Source organism: Lygodium microphyllum, chromosome 23 (genome assembly GCF_053477565.2).
Source record: "Lygodium microphyllum isolate KBCC chromosome 23, Lygodium_microphyllum_v1.1.10, whole genome shotgun sequence".
Lineage (NCBI taxonomy): Eukaryota > Viridiplantae > Streptophyta > Polypodiopsida > Schizaeales > Lygodiaceae > Lygodium > Lygodium microphyllum.
Genome location: NC_141157.1, coordinates 87597579 through 87605843, shown reverse-complemented (window position 1 = coordinate 87605843; position 8265 = coordinate 87597579). Strand labels below are relative to the sequence as shown.

General features: G+C 43.3%; 1 non-coding gene across 1 annotated transcript; it reads right to left on the bottom strand.

Moving 5' to 3' along the window:
* Positions 1 to 1756: 1756 nt before the first annotated feature.
* On the bottom strand, positions 1757 to 1829 carry TRNAE-CUC (transfer RNA glutamic acid (anticodon CUC)). Its single transcript has one exon. It is a non-coding gene; the product is annotated as a tRNA-Glu (tRNA).
* Positions 1830 to 8265: the final 6436 nt, after the last annotated feature.

Sequence of the window (8265 nt, the reverse complement as noted above, 5' to 3'; positions counted from 1 at the left end):
GTTGAGAGCATCAATTCATGGATCTTTTCTCAAATCAATTGACATCTACATTCTTGTAAATTGGCAATTTCTTTGGGGTGTGATAGATAATATATGTCTTAGGCTTACCAACATCCAATTCCAAACATAGGCCTTCTTGGCACTATAGCTACTCTTTCTCACATGGTACTATATCTAGAGTATTTACTAATAGACCCACAATGTTTCAGGCACCAGATTGTTGCAAATGTTTAGTAACCATTTCTCATATGTGGCATAGTCAACTTTAGTCATTTTTCCCACTAGATCCTCCATAGTTCATATTAAAGAAGGAAATTCTACCTTGCATAGATTCCCATGTGTAATCAATTGCAATGCCAAAAGTCACTCATATACCACCCGCCTTGACAAGGTTCCAAAACATTGAAGGGATGAATATCTTCTCTATAATTGCAAACATAGCTTCACAATACAAATAGTTATCCATCTAATACATCAATGGAAATATCTCTCTCAATTGAATAGACCATGTGATTGTGGTGGATATAAGGTTTGTCACCTTCTTCCACTCAAAACAATTTATAAGGCTTCAAATATTGCAAGGCTCTAAAGGAGAATTTTAGACTCCGTGGATTAACAAAGAGGATCGTCAATGAGATCATGATTCCCTATGTACTTGTTGCTTTTAGAGGAGCCTATTTGAATCCATTCGAACACAACTTCATTTTTAAGTACATCCTACCACCCCCAAAATGATAGACAAATAGAGTAGGTTAATTGAGTCATTGAAGATATACTTACGGTAGAGAATCTAAATAGTGGATGAAATATTTATACTTAGCAGAATTTGCATACAATTCTTCCTATCATCAAAGCATCAAGATAACACCTTTTCAAGCAATTCTACCTTAAAGATGGAAGCATCTAAAAATATATTAGAGAAAATGGGTGATCATGTTAAATCCATTAGTTAAACATTGGGAGACATGGTTTTTCCCTGGGGATTCCACCTATAAGAAATCATCTATATAACATGTGTTCAAAGGAATGTATATCCTCTATAGCTAATCCTATATTTTTGTTTTTCACCCTAAAACACCCCCTAGGGTGAAGTAAGTAAAATGCTTTTCTCATGGGGGAAAAAGTTTACATGGCAGGTGTCACCTGACATTAAAAGAGATCCCCTTTCGACATAGAATACATGGAAAATTATGTTGTCTTGAGATTGCAAAGATTTGATGTTGTGAGGAATTAAGTCATGCTAGCATTTTACATCAAGATAATATTGTGCATAAGCACACTTGCTTCCATGTAGGAAAGTACAATAGACCACCAAGGTAATCAAATAGATTGGTACTTATTACGTTGCATATAAATGTATGTGTATCTTATGTATGTATGCAAAGGTCGGAACGGTGGCTCCAGGCCTTTAGACTTTTGTCACGTGTGTCTGGAAGGAAGAAAGGCGTGGGAGAGAGCACATTGCTCGTGATTGGCGAGAGAAGGTTGGTAAGAGAAGAAAATGGCTCGGGCAATCAAGCTAGCCAACTCCTCGTTCAATGGAAGGGAAAGCTCGCAGCAAGACTTGAGACACCGGAACGCCATGTATGTATAAATGGCAGAAGAGATGACCACCACAATTCCGAAAGAAGACATATATTGTGGGATTACTTTGACGGGAAGGCACGTACAAATAGCTCCTTTTGGCGTGCGGGTGCAGACGGCGACGACGGCCAAAAGGATTTGTAGTCATCGTGGGACTCGGGAGCGAGGCCGATTCCGTTGCCGGGACTTGAACCCGGGTCGCTCGGGTGAGAGCCGAGTATCCTAACCAACTAGACTACAACGGATCGATGCATGGCTTCGCTAGCGCCCGTTTCTTGGACACTTCCCGTGCCTCCTTCTAGTCTCATTCCTAGTAAAATTGCGGCATCTCAACGGGTGCACAAACACTCCCTTGCCCGCGGCCCCGCTCTATAGGCGCACTCCACGCTCCATCTCATACTTTATACGGCAACGCCTCCGCAAAACCTGCAACAAAGCAAAACGCTTCTTTACCGGATTAATGCCACCCCTTCCCTACGGCCAACAATGGAGCGCGCGCAGGCAGAGAGTGCATCGTCATCGTCATAAACTGTGCTGATCTCGGAGGGTGCGTTGCAATGTCCATTTGAACGGACATACCAGCCAACCAACATAAACCAAGCGAGGCACTAGATTACCTGCCATGTCACGTCTACGCACCACCTGCTCGTGGAGGCTACAACGTCTATCGCTTGCTTCTATGGGAACGCATAGGACCGGTGCTGCAAAACCACACACGAGACGACGGTACCGAGCGAAAACGACAAGACAGACAGTCCCCTTACTTTCACTAGGTGCACTCGTAGCTACGCCTTTGATTTTGTAGGTTCTGGGATGCATTCATCATGTCAAGCCCACCACTCAAAGCCCTTCAAGTCTAGTGGATCATATCTTATCAGTTATCACATATTACTAGAGGCTTTTCACAATCTATGTAAACATCACATGTTAGTATCTGAGGTACAACTTTTGAAATTTAGAATTCATGTATCCATCGATGCCACACCCTAGGGGCATGTCTCGATCCATATAATGGCCTCTTTAGCTTATAGGCTTTGTGAAAATGGGGGGGCATCAACTCCTTTCTGGTGGTGGCTAAGCCATATACTTCCCCCGCCATTTAAGAAAGCAGATTTCACATCCTTGTGATAGACTAGCCACTCCTTCTGAGCAAACATTTCTAGTACTGTACAAATAGTAGTCATTATGGCATCACAGTGACGGATTCACGAAAATAAGACCCTTCAATCTAAGAAAATCTTTGCACAATTAATCCAGCTTTGTACTTTTCTAAGGTCCCTACTTTACCTTCTAACTTTTTCCCCTCTTGGATGGCTGATTTGCTACCTAAGAGTGATTCTTCATTGTGATGCCATACCCAACTCACATTGTTACTTTTCTTGCTCGGTCCATAAAGGCTTCTTGCAAACTAGCTAGGTCCTTTACTTCTTGGATAATCTCAGCCACTCGAGGCCATATTGATAATGTGGCAAGAATCCTTCTTTTGCTTCTGTAGCCTTTGGTATACCTACATTTTCCTCGAGGCATACAGAGAGGAAGAGCTTCTGGAAATGGCGTTTTTACTGGTGTGATGGTACGTTCATGAACTTTTTCTTCACTATTGTCAACAGGGGATATGGGAGGCTACACTTAAAGGCAAAGTCGAGGGAAGTCAAAGGCACTCACAAAGCACAAGTACTTGAATTATCTTAATTGGAAGGATATTATTTTTGGAGCTTCTAGATCTTGAGTGCAGTATCTTTGGACACTTTCATTACTTGTGGTGCTTCATGGACACATCATATATTCATGATTGTATTATTTTGTAAAGCTCACTCTCGTGCACATTGCGTTTATTATCCATAGTTGTATTTGTCGTACATGCAATTATTGTGTGGGTTGCACATATGGAAATGCAATTTGCAATAGCATAGAATAGGTCTGATGAGGCATCAAGGAAGGACCTATCAAGATCCCTCAAAGTGGAGAGGATGCCCAAAAGAGTACAAACCCTAATTCACAGCTATGCAAACCCTAAAACACAAAAGGGGCACAAGCCCTAAAACACAAAAGAAGCACGTACGGGGCACCACCCTAGAAAAGAGGCCCTCCTATTTTTGTTATCGTGTGGCCAACTCAAAATTTAAAGTGCTGCATTCAACAATGACTTTTAGAGCGTATGCTTGTCTCTAGTTGCTCCCTAGTGGTGGCCGCTCATTCTAAGTTGGCTACCTGCATTGAAATCCTTGCGCTTGACTGTACGATATACTCGACCACCTACTAACCATGATGTATGCATGACATCAAGTCCTTGTAGACTTGGTTGTCTCGTCATGTAATCGTCTTTGGCCAGATGTCATCTCCCATCTTGATCGAACACAAGTCCCTGTGATGTCTGGGATGATGCTTGTGGTTGAGTAATACATAGGCAACTTGTCGAGTCCAAATTGATTGAGGCCGTCAAGTTGTTACCCTCCATTGTATGCTCAAGTCACCACATTTTGCTCATGTTAACACTACTAGTGGGGTGAAGTTGAGTAGGTCAATACATAGCTCGAAGTCAAGCCGTCAAGCCTTCATACATGTTTTAAACAATACCCAACGTACTTGAAACATGTCCTAGCCATTGTGTAGTTGAGGCACCATATGCTCAGATTGTCACTTAGAGTCATAGTGTGAAGTCACATCAACTGCCAATTGTGTGCTCAAATCATCGAGTCCACCCATAGAAGGTGAATGACCATACGCACCACATAGTGAAGTCTCCTGCATAGTCTAGGCAACACATGTGATCATGGATTTCCACATAATGAAGTTTTCTCGTTAAGTAGTTGAGCCATTGTCATTCATGGGACTAGTCAAGCTAATCACATCTACACACATAGCAAGTAGAGTAGGTAGTAGTAGTCAAGTCAAGTAGGGCACACTTAGGCACATAGTCAAGACTTTGAGTGCACACATAGTCAACACTTAGGCACACTTAGACTTTGTGAAAATGGGGGGGCATGAACTCCTTTCTGGTGGTGGCTAAGCATATACTTCCCTTGCCATTTAAGAAAGCAGATTTCACATCCTTGTGATAGACTAGCCACTCCTTCTGAGCAAACATTTCTAGTCCTGCACAAATAGTAGTCATTATGGCATCAGAGTGACGGATTCACGAAAATAAAACCCTTCAATCTAAGAAAATATTTGCACAATTAATCCAGCTTTGTACTTTTCTAAGGTCCGTACTTTACCTTCTAACTTTTTCCCCTCTTGGACGATCGATTTGCTACCTAAGAGTGATTCTTCATTGTGATGCCATACCCAACTCACATTGTTACTTTTCTTGCTCGGTCCATAAAGGCTTCTTGCAAACTAGCTAGGTCCTTTACTTCTTGGATAATCTCAACCATCAAGGCCATATTGATAATGTGACAAGAATCCTTCATTTGCTTCTGTAGCCTTTGAGACCACCTTGGTATACCTACATTTTCCTCGAGGCATACAGAGAGGAAGAGCTTCTTTACTTGTCATGGAAATGGCGTTTTTAGTGGTGTGATGGTAAGTTCATGAACTTTTTCTTCACTATTGTTAATAGGAAATGTGAACTTTACTTATCATAAGTGTATGCACACACACACATACACACACACACACATCATTTGTTACATATATTTTGTTAGAAACATATCATGAGAGGCATCAAATGCATGAGAAGTGATGCTTAGTGTAGGGAGCTCACGCTCAACTGCCAAGACCCACAGACCGCTTATTCATTCAAGTGTTTCAAGCGAGCACCTATCGCTATCTCTTACCTAGCCGACGCACTTTCAATCCTGCCAGGGTGTAGTGAGCTTACCTCGATGCGTGAATGAGTTTCCTCCTCCCTCAAGCATGCCGGTAGCTCCACGATTCTTGATGCAAGCTCAAGCATCCTCAAGCCTCCACCTCCAAGCTCCATCCTCCATAGCCGCACGCAAAACAAGAGAAGAGAAGAGAAGAGAAGAAGAAGAGAGGAGATGGTGGAGAGCTTCATCTCCTTGATCCCTCACCCTCACACACTCACTCCCTCATACTCACACACTCCCTCTCTCAAGCACAGACAAGCAAGCAAAGAGAAGAGAAGAAGAGAAGAAGAGTCTCTTGTTGCCACACATCAAAGAATGAGCTCTCATTCACTATACATGCCCTAAAATCCCATGGGCACCCATCCCCTTTTTTACATGATCGACTATTGTGGCAATGTCTTCTTTTCCATTCCCTTTTTCTTTGCATGTTTCTTTAGCCTATGCCCATCTATCCTTTTACAATTTGCACAGAGGGAGCCTAGCGCTTTTTTACAAAAGTTTTGGGACGCCTTTCACTTAAAAATGTGCTTTTGTCTTTAACTTGATTTTAGAGGCCACCCTTGCACCTTTGATTGTTCTCCATCCTGCTTCTTCCATTTCATCCGCATTTCACTTCTTTCACTTTTTTCTCGATCTAGGGTCAACATTACCCCCCTCCTAGACGAGTGCCTATCCCATGGCACTTGCGGGGCTTTGTTGTTGAGGGTCTAGTGCTTCAAAGGGTGGTTGCCTAAGTGGATGATGGAGCCTTGAGTTGATTGGTGGTGGATGAGGAGCTTGGCAACGATTGCGTTGTTGAAGATTGAGGGTATATTGAGTGGATGGTGGGGCCTCCACTGTTGGTGGTTGCAACATTTGGGAGTACCTGAAAAGAGAAGACGTGCTTTACCTAGGGGGAGTGTCTACCTCACCATGTAGTGCATCATGCTTGTGTTGGTGGAACGGGGAGATGGGTCAAGCTTGAGTGATGTCCCACACTTGAGAACGCCATGCATGCAGAAGTGAGGTGCAGCGATTGTGGGCTCATGGAGATAGGTGAGTGTTATCTCCCTAGGTATGTCCTGCCCTTGAGGTGCCCTAAGCATGTATAGTGGGGGATCGAAAAGGACTAGGGGGTTAGACACCGAGCCAGCATTGAGGCCACCAGATGTGCCTAACTTGAGAACCCCTAGGTGCAGTGACTGTGCTCTATGTGCAGCTCATTGTGTCTTCATGTGATTCTCTCTTTCCATTTCCATTCTCTTTGTTTTTCTTTTTGTTTTGTACTTTCTTGCCTTTTTTTTTTTGTTTTGTTTGAGTTACATGGTCATGATAGAAGCTAGTCTTCATCATCGGAGTGAGGCAGATGAGGAGGCTTAATAGATTTGTTGAGGAATTGGCGGCTTTGGAGATACCCCTTGAGGTCTAGGTGGACTTGAAGGGTGGTGGTGGAGAGGAATGGATGATTGCAGCAGGTGAAGCAGCTATCATTTATATCCTCTAGAAGAGCTAAGCAAAATGAAGGTAGTAGTGCAACTTGCATCATTAATCGAGCCATTGCACAACTATCTATAGAATTAGAATCAAAATGGAGGGCTGGGAGACTGCGCTCCTGCGCTCCTGCAGAGTGGGGTCTAGCCTAAGAAGTATCCTAAGCAATCTAAGGTAATTACAAGTGGTAATAAAGGTGGGGTCCAGGCACGAAGAGAATTCTTTGATGAAGCAGACCATGGTATCATACAAAATTTTTTATGTGAAAATAAGGGCATCTTCATATGTAGTATAATGCAGATTATAGATTATCGGGAAGTCATAGTGGCCATGGACATTGGCGTCAAAATCCACTCCTACCCTTCGAGGGTATGGCATGAATGTTGGGTTGTTCCACTTGAAGAGTTGAGTGTTGCAAAAGACCATCTAAGTGTCCATGTTGACGTCACAAATCCGCCTTCTCCATGTAGGTTGGCATTCATAACTAAGCACAGCCCTCCGCAGTTCAAAAACTTTGTTTTGCCAAAATTCAGCATATTCAGCGTCCCATAGAGTAGGTTTTTGTTCTCTCTCCTTCAACCATTTCTCCTCGAGTCTACCTCCAATATTATTCACCTCCTCCACCACTTTGATGAGCAAAACTCTATGCAGGTTGATGGGGAATTGGAAATTAAGATCGAAGGGGTTCCTGGCCGTTTCTTGCCGTTCCCAGATCACAAGGTCAACATGGAAGCTTGTTGGGAATTCGTCCTTGCATGGTGGGATAGGTATAGGTGGTGCTATTACTGGTCTATCATTCCATCTTCTTCTTGTTTCCTCCACCATTTATTTTCTCCTTTCTCTCAATGCCGCCTATCTTTCTATGAAGGTATCTACTCATTTGGTCATGGGGAAGGAGACAGTGGGCCAAGCTCTTCCTCCTGCGGTTCCATTTCAAAGTTCATTTCAGCCTCCTCCTCTTGCCTTGGCTCTTGTTGTGCCTCTTCTGTGAATCCAAGTGCATCAACTTCTTGTGGTGTTAGGTCTACCAGTAGGAGATAGTGGCTATGCTCTTCAAGGTTAAGGCCAACTCCCACGGGTTGTGGTGGCATCTACATGCATGCTCTCAAGGCCCTGCGTACTATCCCTAGCTTCTTCTTTACGACTTCTATGGATTCTCCTTCCTCTACTTGTGTGACATCTTGTAAGGCATTCGGAAATGCGCGTTGCTGAGTTTCAAAGCCCACTTGGGTGGCATCTGTTCTGCTTTCAACGAGTACTTTGTCTTTCTTCACTTGAGCCAGATGACGCACCAAGGTTTTCACCCTCCTTTCATTGCAGGTTACCCACTTTTCTGCTCTTTTCATCATCTCCTTGATCTCTCTCTCCAACCTCTCCTGCTCATCTATCTCTAGCATCA